Source organism: Phyllobates terribilis, unplaced genomic scaffold (genome assembly GCF_046119375.1).
Source record: "Phyllobates terribilis strain yellow unplaced genomic scaffold, ASM4611937v1 Scaffold_236__1_contigs__length_3049075, whole genome shotgun sequence".
Classification (NCBI taxonomy): Eukaryota; Metazoa; Chordata; class Amphibia; order Anura; family Dendrobatidae; genus Phyllobates; species Phyllobates terribilis.
This window is the reverse complement of record NW_027362996.1, coordinates 1,835,225-1,851,174: the sequence shown is the minus strand read 5'-3', so window position 1 is coordinate 1,851,174 and position 15,950 is coordinate 1,835,225. Positions and strand designations below refer to the sequence as shown.

The window sequence follows — 15,950 nt, the reverse complement described above, 5'->3', positions numbered from 1 at the left end:
ACATTCCATCTACTGCAGGCAGGATACCTGGCTGGCTGAATGTCGCTGAGAAGCTCACAGAGACCGCCATAAGCAACAGTTTAACAGAATGCCACAGACTAATCAACCAAACTTTTTGGGTTGGGTTCTCTTTTATAGTCTGCAGGCATTAAATGAAAGAAGTCAGTGTTCCAGCAGAAGGAGACAACGTTTCAGAAAAGGCATTGTAGCAAACCAAAAAAGAAATTTTAAGCGCAGCAGAGTAACCAGCGCACATACCTGTTAGCTCAGGTGAGTTTAAAAGGCTGCTGTTGATAACAAGGGCATTTGCTAAATAGATGGTGTGTGTGCAACAATATACTGAAAGGTCAATTATATTGTGCAGCTTATCTCACCACCTGTAGTTATTTAGGTGAAAGCTCCAAAATGCTTGCCTAATATGTCTGTTTATCCAAAATGAAGTAAAAAGGGAGAGCTAGAAAGATAGCATTGCATCACATTACATGGCAATGCAATGCACAGTTGCTGAAGTTGAACCAAAATGAGCTTGTAATCTGGCTTCTGCAACTTTGAACATGAAAAATCCAATGAGGAGAAGAAAAGCAAAGCCAAAGAGTCCATCCCCAAATCCGACAAACAAGCAAAATGAACAAAAAACTTTGAATTCAATTCTTTCTGATTTTAGAAACTGCATTAAAGAAGGGGTGCACCGGTCCTGGAGATACTGCAATACCAGGTCAATGCGTGGAGTGGACAGAGCAAGCTCTTTTTCCATCTCCCTGTTCTAAAAATCCATTTAATATATGGTCCCCAGATAGGGGACGTATCAGATATTAAACTGATAAGAACAGATACTACACTTGATCTTAGCCAAAAGGCCGAGAAGCGATAACCAGAATTGGTTTCAAACTACGGAGCCACCCAAGGATCCTGAAAAGTCCATTTGTGGAGATGAGCTCCTGGACTCCCGTTAAGAAGACATGTTGTCAACCTCTAGATCCCTTACATGCCTGCACTTTTCGGCTTGCTGCTGCTGCAATCCACGCGTTTTAGATCTGCATAACTCCACCTCTTTAAACACAGCACCTTCACCCCCTGCTGTTCCCACCCGCCTCAACACCGTTGGAAGGGAGGAGAACCAATTAAGGCGGGGGGTGGGGTGGAACGAGCAGCTGTCTACCCTTAGCAGTAGGGCTCCTGATTACATACCTCTCCTGCTGCTGCTGCTGCTGGCTGTCCAGCAGCAGACTGAAGGTGGCTGCTGCTGTGCACAGGTATATAAAGGCTCAGAGCCTATTATGACACGCGCAGCCAGCGTTCCATTGCCACATTCCATCTACTGCAGGCAGGATACCTGGCTGGCTGAATGTCGCTGAGAAGCTCACAGAGACCGCCATAAGCAACAGTTTAACAGAATGCCACAGACTAATCAACCAAACTTTTTGGGTTGGGTTCTCTTTTATAGTCTGCAGGCATTAAATGAAAGAAGTCAGTGTTCCAGCAGAAGGAGACAACGTTTCAGAAAAGGCATTGTAGCAAACCAAAAAAGAAATTTTAAGCGCAGCAGAGTAACCAGCGCACATACCTGTTAGCTCAGGTGAGTTTAAAAGGCTGCTGTTGATAACAAGGGCATTTGCTAAATAGATGGTGTGTGTGCAACAATATACTGAAAGGTCAATTATATTGTGCAGCTTATCTCACCACCTGTAGTTATTTAGGTGAAAGCTCCAAAATGCTTGCCTAATATGTCTGTTTATCCAAAAGGAAGTAAAAAGGGAGAGCTAGAAAGATAGCATTGCATCACATTACATGGCAATGCAATGCACAGTTGCTGAAGTTGAACCAAAATGAGCTTGTAATCTGGCTTCTGCAACTTTGAACATGAAAAATCCAATGAGGAGAAGAAAAGCAAAGCCAAAGAGTCCATCCCCAAATCCGACAAACAAGCAAAATGAACAAAAAACTTTGAATTCAATTCTTTCTGATTTTAGAAACTGCATTAAAGAAGGGGTGCACCGGTCCTGGAGATACTGCAATACCAGGTCAATGCGTGGAGTGGACAGAGCAAGCTCTTTTTCCATCTCCCTGTTCTAAAAATCCATTTAATATATGGTCCCCAGATAGGGGACGTATCAGATATTAAACTGATAAGAACAGATACTACACTTGATCTTAGCCAAAAGGCCGAGAAGCGATAACCAGAATTGGTTTCAAACTACGGAGCCACCCAAGGATCCTGAAAAGTCCATTTGTGGAGATGAGCTCCTGGACTCCCGTTAAGAAGACATGTTGTCAACCTCTAGATCCCTTACATGCCTGCACTTTTCGGCTTGCTGCTGCTGCAATCCACGCGTTTTAGATCTGCATAACTCCACCTCTTTAAACACAGCACCTTCACCCCCTGCTGTTCCCACCCGCCTCAACACCGTTGGAAGGGAGGAGAACCAATTAAGGCGGGGGGTGGGGTGGAACGAGCAGCTGTCTACCCTTAGCAGTAGGGCTCCTGATTACATACCTCTCCTGCTGCTGCTGCTGCTGGCTGTCCAGCAGCAGACTGAAGGTGGCTGCTGCTGTGCACAGGTATATAAAGGCTCAGAGCCTATTATGACACGCGCAGCCAGCGTTCCATTGCCACATTCCATCTACTGCAGGCAGGATACCTGGCTGGCTGAATGTCGCTGAGAAGCTCACAGAGACCGCCATAAGCAACAGTTTAACAGAATGCCACAGACTAATCAACCAAACTTTTTGGGTTGGGTTCTCTTTTATAGTCTGCAGGCATTAAATGAAAGAAGTCAGTGTTCCAGCAGAAGGAGACAACGTTTCAGAAAAGGCATTGTAGCAAACCAAAAAAGAAATTTTAAGCGCAGCAGAGTAACCAGCGCACATACCTGTTAGCTCAGGTGAGTTTAAAAGGCTGCTGTTGATAACAAGGGCATTTGCTAAATAGATGGTGTGTGTGCAACAATATACTGAAAGGTCAATTATATTGTGCAGCTTATCTCACCACCTGTAGTTATTTAGGTGAAAGCTCCAAAATGCTTGCCTAATATGTCTGTTTATCCAAAATGAAGTAAAAAGGGAGAGCTAGAAAGATAGCATTGCATCACATTACATGGCAATGCAATGCACAGTTGCTGAAGTTGAACCAAAATGAGCTTGTAATCTGGCTTCTGCAACTTTGAACATGAAAAATCCAATGAGGAGAAGAAAAGCAAAGCCAAAGAGTCCATCCCCAAATCCGACAAACAAGCAAAATGAACAAAAAACTTTGAATTCAATTCTTTCTGATTTTAGAAACTGCATTAAAGAAGGGGTGCACCGGTCCTGGAGATACTGCAATACCAGGTCAATGCGTGGAGTGGACAGAGCAAGCTCTTTTTCCATCTCCCTGTTCTAAAAATCCATTTAATATATGGTCCCCAGATAGGGGACGTATCAGATATTAAACTGATAAGAACAGATACTACACTTGATCTTAGCCAAAAGGCCGAGAAGCGATAACCAGAATTGGTTTCAAACTACGGAGCCACCCAAGGATCCTGAAAAGTCCATTTGTGGAGATGAGCTCCTGGACTCCCATTAAGAAGACATGTTGTCAACCTCTAGATCCCTTACATGCCTGCACTTTTCGGCTTGCTGCTGCTGCAATCCACGCGTTTTAGATCTGCATAACTCCACCTCTTTAAACACAGCACCTTCACCCCCTGCTGTTCCCACCCGCCTCAACACCGTTGGAAGGGAGGAGAACCAATTAAGGCGGGGGGTGGGGTGGAACGAGCAGCTGTCTACCCTTAGCAGTAGGGCTCCTGATTACATACCTCTCCTGCTGCTGCTGCTGCTGGCTGTCCAGCAGCAGACTGAAGGTGGCTGCTGCTGTGCACAGGTATATAAAGGCTCAGAGCCTATTATGACACGCGCAGCCAGCGTTCCATTGCCACATTCCATCTACTGCAGGCAGGATACCTGGCTGGCTGAATGTCGCTGAGAAGCTCACAGAGACCGCCATAAGCAACAGTTTAACAGAATGCCACAGACTAATCAACCAAACTTTTTGGGTTGGGTTCTCTTTTATAGTCTGCAGGCATTAAATGAAAGAAGTCAGTGTTCCAGCAGAAGGAGACAACGTTTCAGAAAAGGCATTGTAGCAAACCAAAAAAGAAATTTTAAGCGCAGCAGAGTAACCAGCGCACATACCTGTTAGCTCAGGTGAGTTTAAAAGGCTGCTGTTGATAACAAGGGCATTTGCTAAATAGATGGTGTGTGTGCAACAATATACTGAAAGGTCAATTATATTGTGCAGCTTATCTCACCACCTGTAGTTATTTAGGTGAAAGCTCCAAAATGCTTGCCTAATATGTCTGTTTATCCAAAAGGAAGTAAAAAGGGAGAGCTAGAAAGATAGCATTGCATCACATTACATGGCAATGCAATGCACAGTTGCTGAAGTTGAACCAAAATGAGCTTGTAATCTGGCTTCTGCAACTTTGAACATGAAAAATCCAATGAGGAGAAGAAAAGCAAAGCCAAAGAGTCCATCCCCAAATCCGACAAACAAGCAAAATGAACAAAAAACTTTGAATTCAATTCTTTCTGATTTTAGAAACTGCATTAAAGAAGGGGTGCACCGGTCCTGGAGATACTGCAATACCAGGTCAATGCGTGGAGTGGACAGAGCAAGCTCTTTTTCCATCTCCCTGTTCTAAAAATCCATTTAATATATGGTCCCCAGATAGGGGACGTATCAGATATTAAACTGATAAGAACAGATACTACACTTGATCTTAGCCAAAAGGCCGAGAAGCGATAACCAGAATTGGTTTCAAACTACGGAGCCACCCAAGGATCCTGAAAAGTCCATTTGTGGAGATGAGCTCCTGGACTCCCGTTAAGAAGACATGTTGTCAACCTCTAGATCCCTTACATGCCTGCACTTTTCGGCTTGCTGCTGCTGCAATCCACGCGTTTTAGATCTGCATAACTCCACCTCTTTAAACACAGCACCTTCACCCCCTGCTGTTCCCACCCGCCTCAACACCGTTGGAAGGGAGGAGAACCAATTAAGGCGGGGGGTGGGGTGGAACGAGCAGCTGTCTACCCTTAGCAGTAGGGCTCCTGATTACATACCTCTCCTGCTGCTGCTGCTGCTGGCTGTCCAGCAGCAGACTGAAGGTGGCTGCTGCTGTGCACAGGTATATAAAGGCTCAGAGCCTATTATGACACGCGCAGCCAGCGTTCCATTGCCACATTCCATCTACTGCAGGCAGGATACCTGGCTGGCTGAATGTCGCTGAGAAGCTCACAGAGACCGCCATAAGCAACAGTTTAACAGAATGCCACAGACTAATCAACCAAACTTTTTGGGTTGGGTTCTCTTTTATAGTCTGCAGGCATTAAATGAAAGAAGTCAGTGTTCCAGCAGAAGGAGACAACGTTTCAGAAAAGGCATTGTAGCAAACCAAAAAAGAAATTTTAAGCGCAGCAGAGTAACCAGCGCACATACCTGTTAGCTCAGGTGAGTTTAAAAGGCTGCTGTTGATAACAAGGGCATTTGCTAAATAGATGGTGTGTGTGCAACAATATACTGAAAGGTCAATTATATTGTGCAGCTTATCTCACCACCTGTAGTTATTTAGGTGAAAGCTCCAAAATGCTTGCCTAATATGTCTGTTTATCCAAAAGGAAGTAAAAAGGGAGAGCTAGAAAGATAGCATTGCATCACATTACATGGCAATGCAATGCACAGTTGCTGAAGTTGAACCAAAATGAGCTTGTAATCTGGCTTCTGCAACTTTGAACATGAAAAATCCAATGAGGAGAAGAAAAGCAAAGCCAAAGAGTCCATCCCCAAATCCGACAAACAAGCAAAATGAACAAAAAACTTTGAATTCAATTCTTTCTGATTTTAGAAACTGCATTAAAGAAGGGGTGCACCGGTCCTGGAGATACTGCAATACCAGGTCAATGCGTGGAGTGGACAGAGCAAGCTCTTTTTCCATCTCCCTGTTCTAAAAATCCATTTAATATATGGTCCCCAGATAGGGGACGTATCAGATATTAAACTGATAAGAACAGATACTACACTTGATCTTAGCCAAAAGGCCGAGAAGCGATAACCAGAATTGGTTTCAAACTACGGAGCCACCCAAGGATCCTGAAAAGTCCATTTGTGGAGATGAGCTCCTGGACTCCCGTTAAGAAGACATGTTGTCAACCTCTAGATCCCTTACATGCCTGCACTTTTCGGCTTGCTGCTGCTGCAATCCACGCGTTTTAGATCTGCATAACTCCACCTCTTTAAACACAGCACCTTCACCCCCTGCTGTTCCCACCCGCCTCAACACCGTTGGAAGGGAGGAGAACCAATTAAGGCGGGGGGTGGGGTGGAACGAGCAGCTGTCTACCCTTAGCAGGAGGGCTCCTGATTACATACCTCTCCTGCTGCTGCTGCTGCTGGCTGTCCAGCAGCAGACTGAAGGTGGCTGCTGCTGTGCACAGGTATATAAAGGCTCAGAGCCTATTATGACACGCGCAGCCAGCGTTCCATTGCCACATTCCATCTACTGCAGGCAGGATACCTGGCTGGCTGAATGTCGCTGAGAAGCTCACAGAGACCGCCATAAGCAACAGTTTAACAGAATGCCACAGACTAATCAACCAAACTTTTTGGGTTGGGTTCTCTTTTATAGTCTGCAGGCATTAAATGAAAGAAGTCAGTGTTCCAGCAGAAGGAGACAACGTTTCAGAAAAGGCATTGTAGCAAACCAAAAAAGAAATTTTAAGCGCAGCAGAGTAACCAGCGCACATACCTGTTAGCTCAGGTGAGTTTAAAAGGCTGCTGTTGATAACAAGGGCATTTGCTAAATAGATGGTGTGTGTGCAACAATATACTGAAAGGTCAATTATATTGTGCAGCTTATCTCACCACCTGTAGTTATTTAGGTGAAAGCTCCAAAATGCTTGCCTAATATGTCTGTTTATCCAAAAGGAAGTAAAAAGGGAGAGCTAGAAAGATAGCATTGCATCACATTACATGGCAATGCAATGCACAGTTGCTGAAGTTGAACCAAAATGAGCTTGTAATCTGGCTTCTGCAACTTTGAACATGAAAAATCCAATGAGGAGAAGAAAAGCAAAGCCAAAGAGTCCATCCCCAAATCCGACAAACAAGCAAAATGAACAAAAAACTTTGAATTCAATTCTTTCTGATTTTAGAAACTGCATTAAAGAAGGGGTGCACCGGTCCTGGAGATACTGCAATACCAGGTCAATGCGTGGAGTGGACAGAGCAAGCTCTTTTTCCATCTCCCTGTTCTAAAAATCCATTTAATATATGGTCCCCAGATAGGGGACGTATCAGATATTAAACTGATAAGAACAGATACTACACTTGATCTTAGCCAAAAGGCCGAGAAGCGATAACCAGAATTGGTTTCAAACTATGGAGCCACCCAAGGATCCTGAAAAGTCCATTTGTGGAGATGAGCTCCTGGACTCCCGTTAAGAAGACATGTTGTCAACCTCTAGATCCCTTACATGCCTGCACTTTTCGGCTTGCTGCTGCTGCAATCCACGCGTTTTAGATCTGCATAACTCCACCTCTTTAAACACAGCACCTTCACCCCCTGCTGTTCCCACCCGCCTCAACACCGTTGGAAGGGAGGAGAACCAATTAAGGCGGGGGGTGGGGTGGAACGAGCAGCTGTCTACCCTTAGCAGGAGGGCTCCTGATTACATACCTCTCCTGCTGCTGCTGCTGCTGGCTGTCCAGCAGCAGACTGAAGGTGGCTGCTGCTGTGCACAGGTATATAAAGGCTCAGAGCCTATTATGACACGCGCAGCCAGCGTTCCATTGCCACATTCCATCTACTGCAGGCAGGATACCTGGCTGGCTGAATGTCGCTGAGAAGCTCACAGAGACCGCCATAAGCAACAGTTTAACAGAATGCCACAGACTAATCAACCAAACTTTTTGGGTTGGGTTCTCTTTTATAGTCTGCAGGCATTAAATGAAAGAAGTCAGTGTTCCAGCAGAAGGAGACAACGTTTCAGAAAAGGCATTGTAGCAAACCAAAAAAGAAATTTTAAGCGCAGCAGAGTAACCAGCGCACATACCTGTTAGCTCAGGTGAGTTTAAAAGGCTGCTGTTGATAACAAGGGCATTTGCTAAATAGATGGTGTGTGTGCAACAATATACTGAAAGGTCAATTATATTGTGCAGCTTATCTCACCACCTGTAGTTATTTAGGTGAAAGCTCCAAAATGCTTGCCTAATATGTCTGTTTATCCAAAAGGAAGTAAAAAGGGAGAGCTAGAAAGATAGCATTGCATCACATTACATGGCAATGCAATGCACAGTTGCTGAAGTTGAACCAAAATGAGCTTGTAATCTGGCTTCTGCAACTTTGAACATGAAAAATCCAATGAGGAGAAGAAAAGCAAAGCCAAAGAGTCCATCCCCAAATCCGACAAACAAGCAAAATGAACAAAAAACATTGAATTCAATTCTTTCTGATTTTAGAAACTGCATTAAAGAAGGGGTGCACCGGTCCTGGAGATACTGCAATACCAGGTCAATGCGTGGAGTGGACAGAGCAAGCTCTTTTTCCATCTCCCTGTTCTAAAAATCCATTTAATATATGGTCCCCAGATAGGGGACGTATCAGATATTAAACTGATAAGAACAGATACTACACTTGATCTTAGCCAAAAGGCCGAGAAGCGATAACCAGAATTGGTTTCAAACTACGGAGCCACCCAAGGATCCTGAAAAGTCCATTTGTGGAGATGAGCTCCTGGACTCCCGTTAAGAAGACATGTTGTCAACCTCTAGATCCCTTACATGCCTGCACTTTTCGGCTTGCTGCTGCTGCAATCCACGCGTTTTAGATCTGCATAACTCCACCTCTTTAAACACAGCACCTTCACCCCCTGCTGTTCCCACCCGCCTCAACACCGTTGGAAGGGAGGAGAACCAATTAAGGCGGGGGGTGGGGTGGAACGAGCAGCTGTCTACCCTTAGCAGGAGGGCTCCTGATTACATACCTCTCCTGCTGCTGCTGCTGGCTGTCCAGCAGCAGACTGAAGGTGGCTGCTGCTGTGCACAGGTATATAAAGGCTCAGAGCCTATTATGACACGCGCAGCCAGCGTTCCATTGCCACATTCCATCTACTGCAGGCAGGATACCTGGCTGGCTGAATGTCGCTGAGAAGCTCACAGAGACCGCCATAAGCAACAGTTTAACAGAATGCCACAGACTAATCAACCAAACTTTTTGGGTTGGGTTCTCTTTTATAGTCTGCAGGCATTAAATGAAAGAAGTCAGTGTTCCAGCAGAAGGAGACAACGTTTCAGAAAAGGCATTGTAGCAAACCAAAAAAGAAATTTTAAGCGCAGCAGAGTAACCAGCGCACATACCTGTTAGCTCAGGTGAGTTTAAAAGGCTGCTGTTGATAACAAGGGCATTTGCTAAATAGATGGTGTGTGTGCAACAATATACTGAAAGGTCAATTATATTGTGCAGCTTATCTCACCACCTGTAGTTATTTAGGTGAAAGCTCCAAAATGCTTGCCTAATATGTCTGTTTATCCAAAAGGAAGTAAAAAGGGAGAGCTAGAAAGATAGCATTGCATCACATTACATGGCAATGCAATGCACAGTTGCTGAAGTTGAACCAAAATGAGCTTGTAATCTGGCTTCTGCAACTTTGAACATGAAAAATCCAATGAGGAGAAGAAAAGCAAAGCCAAAGAGTCCATCCCCAAATCCGACAAACAAGCAAAATGAACAAAAAACATTGAATTCAATTCTTTCTGATTTTAGAAACTGCATTAAAGAAGGGGTGCACCGGTCCTGGAGATACTGCAATACCAGGTCAATGCGTGGAGTGGACAGAGCAAGCTCTTTTTCCATCTCCCTGTTCTAAAAATCCATTTAATATATGGTCCCCAGATAGGGGACGTATCAGATATTAAACTGATAAGAACAGATACTACACTTGATCTTAGCCAAAAGGCCGAGAAGCGATAACCAGAATTGGTTTCAAACTACGGAGCCACCCAAGGATCCTGAAAAGTCCATTTGTGGAGATGAGCTCCTGGACTCCCGTTAAGAAGACATGTTGTCAACCTCTAGATCCCTTATGACGCGCCCCCTGGGACATATTCCTTTTTGAGGGGAATACCCGGCACCGGATCAGATGGGGGGTTGTAGTCTCCGAGCGGCTGTGACCCGGCCCCGTGCCCAGGGCGTCAAGCTCAGTGTTATGTGGCAGCTTTACAGATGTTACTAAAGTTCTTTTGTGTCGACTACGCCACCCGTTGTGATGCGGTCACTGTGGCCGCCGCTGCAGCAGGGTCCGCTGAGGCTGATGGTGGATGCGCAGCTTGGTGGGATAACCCCCAACGGGAGGGGTATAGCCTCAGAGGGGACAGGCGCAGAGGATGGGGGTTGTGGTGGTGCGGTGCAGCCGGCAATGAAGACAGACTCGGGTTGTGCAGTTAAGGGAGTTTACTTACTGCTGATGTTTCGGTCACTCCAGCCGCTAGTGACCACCCGAGCCGTGCTGCGTCCACCAGGTCCTGGATACAGCCAACCCCCAAACAAGTCCGGAGCGTGGCCCTGAGCTCTCCCTCTGTCCTTTCTTCAGCCGTCCCCACCAGGGATTCACCTAGGTCCAGCTCCCTCGGGCCTTCTTTTGGGACACCCTTGGCCCTGGGTTCCCTGACCCTGCATGTGGTGTGCCTTCGGGGTGAATGTGGTGGGTGACCGTGACAGACACTGCCCACGGTCTCCGGTCTCTGGCTAGGGATTGTTTTTGCCCCCACCAGCTTGGGTTCCGGTACCCTGATGCTGACTCCTCACCCGGTGCTCTAATTTGGGTTCTTGGGTCCCTTCAGTCTTCCCCCTCTGGGTCTTTCTCTTTCTTTCTCCTCTCTCTCCAGGGCTGCTGTTTCCTGCTCTCTGCATCAGACTTGTCCTCTGCAGCTGACTGACTCTCTGCGTCTGACCCTGATTCTAAGTTGGTGCCCTCCTTATATATCCCTCTATGTGTGAGCTCAGGTGACCAGCACCCAATGAGCTCCTAACACTACCCAGACTGCTCCCCCTATCTGCCCCTACACTACATGGGATGTACCACCCCCCTCCCACTCCAGCCAGGAACAGGCTCGGTTGTACCTGCACATTTCCAAGTGGGAGTACCGTCGGCCTGCTCCTCTGGAATGGGATGTATGTAGTGCATGCAGTCTATCTGAGCTCAGTTCCACACTCCATCCTTACCCGGGAGTGGAATATCACACCTCTGGGTTGAGGTGCAATACCCCTGTAGCAGCCGAATCCTCAGGGTGCTACATTCCCCCCTGGTAAATCACAGCACGTCCTCGGGCTGTAAGACATAAAACACCAAAACATACAAATTTTTCATATAAACATATAAAACATATAAAACATTATATATATAACATATCTTATCAGATAAAACTTTCTCGTAGACTTCTCTTGTCTCTGGTTCCTCCTCCGGACACTGTGCAACGTGTGTCCGGGAAAAGTGCGACAGTCTCTTAGAAAAAACTGGTTTTCTATAAAACCGGTAGGGGGCGCTTTAGGAAGCGCAACTATATACAGGGGAAGTTGGAAGTTGGCCGCTCTCAGTCCTCGGCCAGTTAGAGGAAAGGGAATGGCTGCTCACAGTCCTCAGCCTGTAGGATGAAGGGGTTAACGGGTAAAACAGTTCACTGGTCCCAACGGGGACTATTTTAGCAGCAGCAACAGTTCCAGTTTCAGTTCCTTTATACCCCGATTGGGTAACTATTTACATCACTTCTCGGCCGCACTCAACGGCGTCTTCCTCCTGCTCTTTCTTGATATGGTGTTGCTTCAGACCCGTCCGGGTCCTCTGGCTCCTCCTCTCCGTCAAGCGGTGTACGTGGAGGGCGTAAGGTCCTTTGGCACACTTGTGCCGGGTGAAAGTGACTTCGTCTCCGACGTAGAGGTCACGGCCTTTGTGACCTTCCGGCAGGTGGGACTCGACGTCTCTGCGGGTCACAAAAACGTCACCGCGGTTGTTACGGTCCCGAATAAAGCCCCACCCATGCTGCGGGTTGAACTTTATCACTGTCCCGATGGTGCGGGGACAATGCGCTGCACGGGGGTTCCTCCTAGTCCGGCTCTTCTGCTCCGCGCTCCGGATTTGGGCCTGTTGTTCTCTGGCCCGCCTCTCCTCCCGTTCTCTCTTAAACTCTGCTAGCTGCTGACGACAACACTCAGTACGCTCAGCGGCGACTGCCCGAGTTTCTCCGGTGAACCCCATCAAATCTTCTCCCGTGGGGTCCCACACGAATTGGGCTTCTTCTAAAGGAGGCGAGACCCGAGTCACGGGCTTCGGAGCCGGGATCAGGGGCTCACACAAGGGCCCTAGTCTTTGTTGCCGCTCCAGCTCATGGTATCCTTCGGGCCAGATGAAGGGCTGCCCGTCCGGCCATGTGAGCTGGCTGAAGAGGTCCTCCCCCAGGTGTGGCACCCTTGGTATTGCGGGCGCGGGCGCGGTGGTGATGGCGCCCGGGTTGCCCAGGCCTTGCGGCCAGGCCTGGGGCACCTGGAAGGTGAAGGGCACCGTTAGGACGGCGGCGCCCTGGGCTACCTGGCCTTGCGGCCAGGCCGGAGGCTCCGCGGAGGTAGGGGGCGCTGTTGGTGATGCGGCGCCCGGGGGTACTAGGCCTTGCGACCAGGCTGGTGGTAATTCCTGTTTTGTCACGCTCCGGGTCGAGGCGCGTGACGTCACAGGGGTCGCGGCGGCGGCTTCCGGTCGGGGCCTAGTCCATGGCGGTGACCTGGCGGCTACGGGCACAGCAGGGGGACTTTCGGGCTCTGCGACGGGGAGCTGGGGCAGGTAAGCGGTGTCACGGCTTGGGGTATAGGCGTCCCCTTTACCTGCCTCCATGCGTTCGGCTCCCTCCTCGGCGCCGTCTCCGGCCTTGGGTCCTCCTGCGCCATCCTCAGAGGCGGTCTGCTTCCTCTTCCAGGGTAGCGTGCTCCGTTGACTGGTCTCTGGTTGCTGGGCCATCTCCCGGCTCCACTCCGCCAGTATCTCGCGCTGTACCCGGGCCATCCTCCTTGCGAGGCCCTCCAGGGCAGTTTGTGCACACTCCCGGTCTCGGGGGAGCTGCGCTAGGATCTCCGCTAGACCTAGCGGGGTTGTGGACTCTAGCAGGCTCCTGACCATCGGGTCGGTGCTGCTCTGCTCGGCTTCCGGCAGGCTCCTGGCCAGCGGGCCGGTGCTGCTCTGCCCTCCTTCCTCGGTCTCTAGCAGACTCCTGGCCAGCGGGCCGGTGCTGTTCTGCTTTCTCTCCATCTCCGGGTGAGCTCCTCCGCTACTCCTTGTTAGACCTCTTGCCTCCGGGTGCGCTCGCTCCAGACTGCTCCAAGCGACACCCATCTTTGTTCTTCTCTTTCGTCTCCTCCCACTTCGAGGGCGGTCCCGGGGCAACTCGGTGACTGTCAGCTCCAGGGGGAGTTCTTTCACGCTGACAGACACCTCCAGCATCACAGTCTCTGTTGGTGGGGGCGGTTTCCACTTTTGGCGCCATTTTCTGTCCTGGCCCACGATGGGAGGTGGCCTCCTGCCCTCCTTTGGCACGCCCATAATGGCGTCCGCTGCTCTTCCAAGGCGGGAAATCTGCGGTTTTGGCGGGAAGCGTCGCCCAGTGGCGGGAAACTCTGCAGATGGCGGGAACAAGCTGGAAATGGCGGACAATCGGCGGGAAACGACTGGTGATGGAGTCCGATGGCGTGGACCCTCCGGAACCGGCGGGAGACTTCTTTCTGAGGTAAACTTGCACTTTTCTTCAGGCACGCAGTACCCGGGTGTTGCGGGCACGTAATCCTGCCGACTACGCCAAAGTTGACGCGCCCCCTGGGACATATTCCTTTTTGAGGGGAATACCCGGCACCGGATCAGATGGGGGGTTGTAGTCTCCGAGCGGCTGTGACCCGGCCCCGTGCCCAGGGCGTCAAGCTCAGTGTTATGTGGCAGCTTTACAGATGTTACTAAAGTTCTTTTGTGTCGACTACGCCACCCGTTGTGATGCGGTCACTGTGGCCGCCGCTGCAGCAGGGTCCGCTGAGGCTGATGGTGGATGCGCAGCTTGGTGGGATAACCCCCAACGGGAGGGGTATAGCCTCAGAGGGGACAGGCGCAGAGGATGGGGGTTGTGGTGGTGCGGTGCAGCCGGCAATGAAGACAGACTCGGGTTGTGCAGTTAAGGGAGTTTACTTACTGCTGATGTTTCGGTCACTCCAGCCGCTAGTGACCACCCGAGCCGTGCTGCGTCCACCAGGTCCTGGATACAGCCAACCCCCAAACAAGTCCGGAGCGTGGCCCTGAGCTCTCCCTCTGTCCTTTCTTCAGCCGTCCCCACCAGGGATTCACCTAGGTCCAGCTCCCTCGGGCCTTCTTTTGGGACACCCTTGGCCCTGGGTTCCCTGACCCTGCATGTGGTGTGCCTTCGGGGTGAATGTGGTGGGTGACCGTGACAGACACTGCCCACGGTCTCCGGTCTCTGGCTAGGGATTGTTTTTGCCCCCACCAGCTTGGGTTCCGGTACCCTGATGCTGACTCCTCACCCGGTGCTCTAATTTGGGTTCTTGGGTCCCTTCAGTCTTCCCCCTCTGGGTCTTTCTCTTTCTTTCTCCTCTCTCTCCAGGGCTGCTGTTTCCTGCTCTCTGCATCAGACTTGTCCTCTGCAGCTGACTGACTCTCTGCATCTGACCCTGATTCTAAGTTGGTGCCCTCCTTATATATCCCTCTATGTGTGAGCTCAGGTGACCAGCACCCAATGAGCTCCTAACACTACCCAGACTGCTCCCCCTATCTGCCCCTACACTACATGGGATGTACCACCCCCCTCCCACTCCAGCCAGGAACAGGCTCGGTTGTACCTGCACATTTCCAAGTGGGAGTACCGTCGGCCTGCTCCTCTGGAATGGGATGTATGTAGTGCATGCAGTCTATCTGAGCTCAGTTCCACACTCCATCCTTACCCGGGAGTGGAATATCACACCTCTGGGTTGAGGTGCAATACCCCTGTAGCAGCCGAATCCTCAGGGTGCTACACTTACATGCCTGCACTTTTCGGCTTGCTGCTGCTGCAATCCACGCGTTTTAGATCTGCATAACTCCACCTCTTTAAACACAGCACCTTCACCCCCTGCTGTTCCCACCCGCCTCAACACCGTTGGAAGGGAGGAGAACCAATTAAGGCGGGGGGTGGGGTGGAACGAGCAGCTGTCTACCCTTAGCAGGAGGGCTCCTGATTACATACCTCTCCTGCTGCTGCTGCTGCTGGCTGTCCAGCAGCAGACTGAAGGTGGCTGCTGCTGTGCACAGGTATATAAAGGCTCAGAGCCTATTATGACACGCGCAGCCAGCGTTCCATTGCCACATTCCATCTACTGCAGGCAGGATACCTGGCTGGCTGAATGTCGCTGAGAAGCTCACAGAGACCGCCATAAGCAACAGTTTAACAGAATGCCACAGACTAATCAACCAAACTTTTTGGGTTGGGTTCTCTTTTATAGTCTGCAGGCATTAAATGAAAGAAGTCAGTGTTCCAGCAGAAGGAGACAACGTTTCAGAAAAGGCATTGTAGCAAACCAAAAAAGAAATTTTAAGCGCAGCAGAGTAACCAGCGCACATACCTGTTAGCTCAGGTGAGTTTAAAAGGCTGCTGTTGATAACAAGGGCATTTGCTAAATAGATGGTGTGTGTGCAACAATATACTGAAAGGTCAATTATATTGTGCAGCTTATCTCACCACCTGTAGTTATTTAGGTGAAAGCTCCAAAATGCTTGCCTAATATGTCTGTTTATCCAAAAGGAAGTAAAAAGGGAGAGCTAGAAAGATAGCATTGCATCACATTACATGGCAATGCAATGCACAGTTGCTGAAGTTGAACCAAAATGAGCTTGTA

The 15,950-nt window shown here is 49.2% G+C and overlaps 8 non-coding genes across 8 annotated transcripts; all 8 read right to left on the bottom strand.

The window, feature by feature from the left end:
• Positions 1-678: 678 nt before the first annotated feature.
• On the bottom strand, positions 679-869 carry LOC141215687 (U2 spliceosomal RNA). The gene has a single exon (XR_012284743.1). It is a non-coding gene; the product is annotated as a U2 spliceosomal RNA (small nuclear RNA).
• Positions 870-1,984: 1,115 nt separating this feature from the next.
• LOC141215686 (U2 spliceosomal RNA) lies at positions 1,985-2,175 on the bottom strand. The gene has a single exon (XR_012284742.1). It is a non-coding gene; the product is annotated as a U2 spliceosomal RNA (small nuclear RNA).
• Positions 2,176-3,290: 1,115 nt separating this feature from the next.
• On the bottom strand, positions 3,291-3,481 carry LOC141215685 (U2 spliceosomal RNA). Its single transcript, XR_012284741.1, has one exon. It is a non-coding gene; the product is annotated as a U2 spliceosomal RNA (small nuclear RNA).
• A 1,115-nt stretch (positions 3,482-4,596) lies between these two features.
• LOC141215684 (U2 spliceosomal RNA) lies at positions 4,597-4,787 on the bottom strand. Its single transcript, XR_012284740.1, has one exon. It is a non-coding gene; the product is annotated as a U2 spliceosomal RNA (small nuclear RNA).
• Positions 4,788-5,902: 1,115 nt separating this feature from the next.
• LOC141215683 (U2 spliceosomal RNA) lies at positions 5,903-6,093 on the bottom strand. Its single transcript, XR_012284739.1, has one exon. It is a non-coding gene; the product is annotated as a U2 spliceosomal RNA (small nuclear RNA).
• Positions 6,094-7,208: 1,115 nt separating this feature from the next.
• On the bottom strand, positions 7,209-7,399 carry LOC141215682 (U2 spliceosomal RNA). Its single transcript, XR_012284738.1, has one exon. It is a non-coding gene; the product is annotated as a U2 spliceosomal RNA (small nuclear RNA).
• A 1,115-nt stretch (positions 7,400-8,514) lies between these two features.
• On the bottom strand, positions 8,515-8,705 carry LOC141215680 (U2 spliceosomal RNA). Its single transcript, XR_012284736.1, has one exon. It is a non-coding gene; the product is annotated as a U2 spliceosomal RNA (small nuclear RNA).
• A 1,112-nt stretch (positions 8,706-9,817) lies between these two features.
• On the bottom strand, positions 9,818-10,008 carry LOC141215679 (U2 spliceosomal RNA). The gene has a single exon (XR_012284735.1). It is a non-coding gene; the product is annotated as a U2 spliceosomal RNA (small nuclear RNA).
• Positions 10,009-15,950: the final 5,942 nt, after the last annotated feature.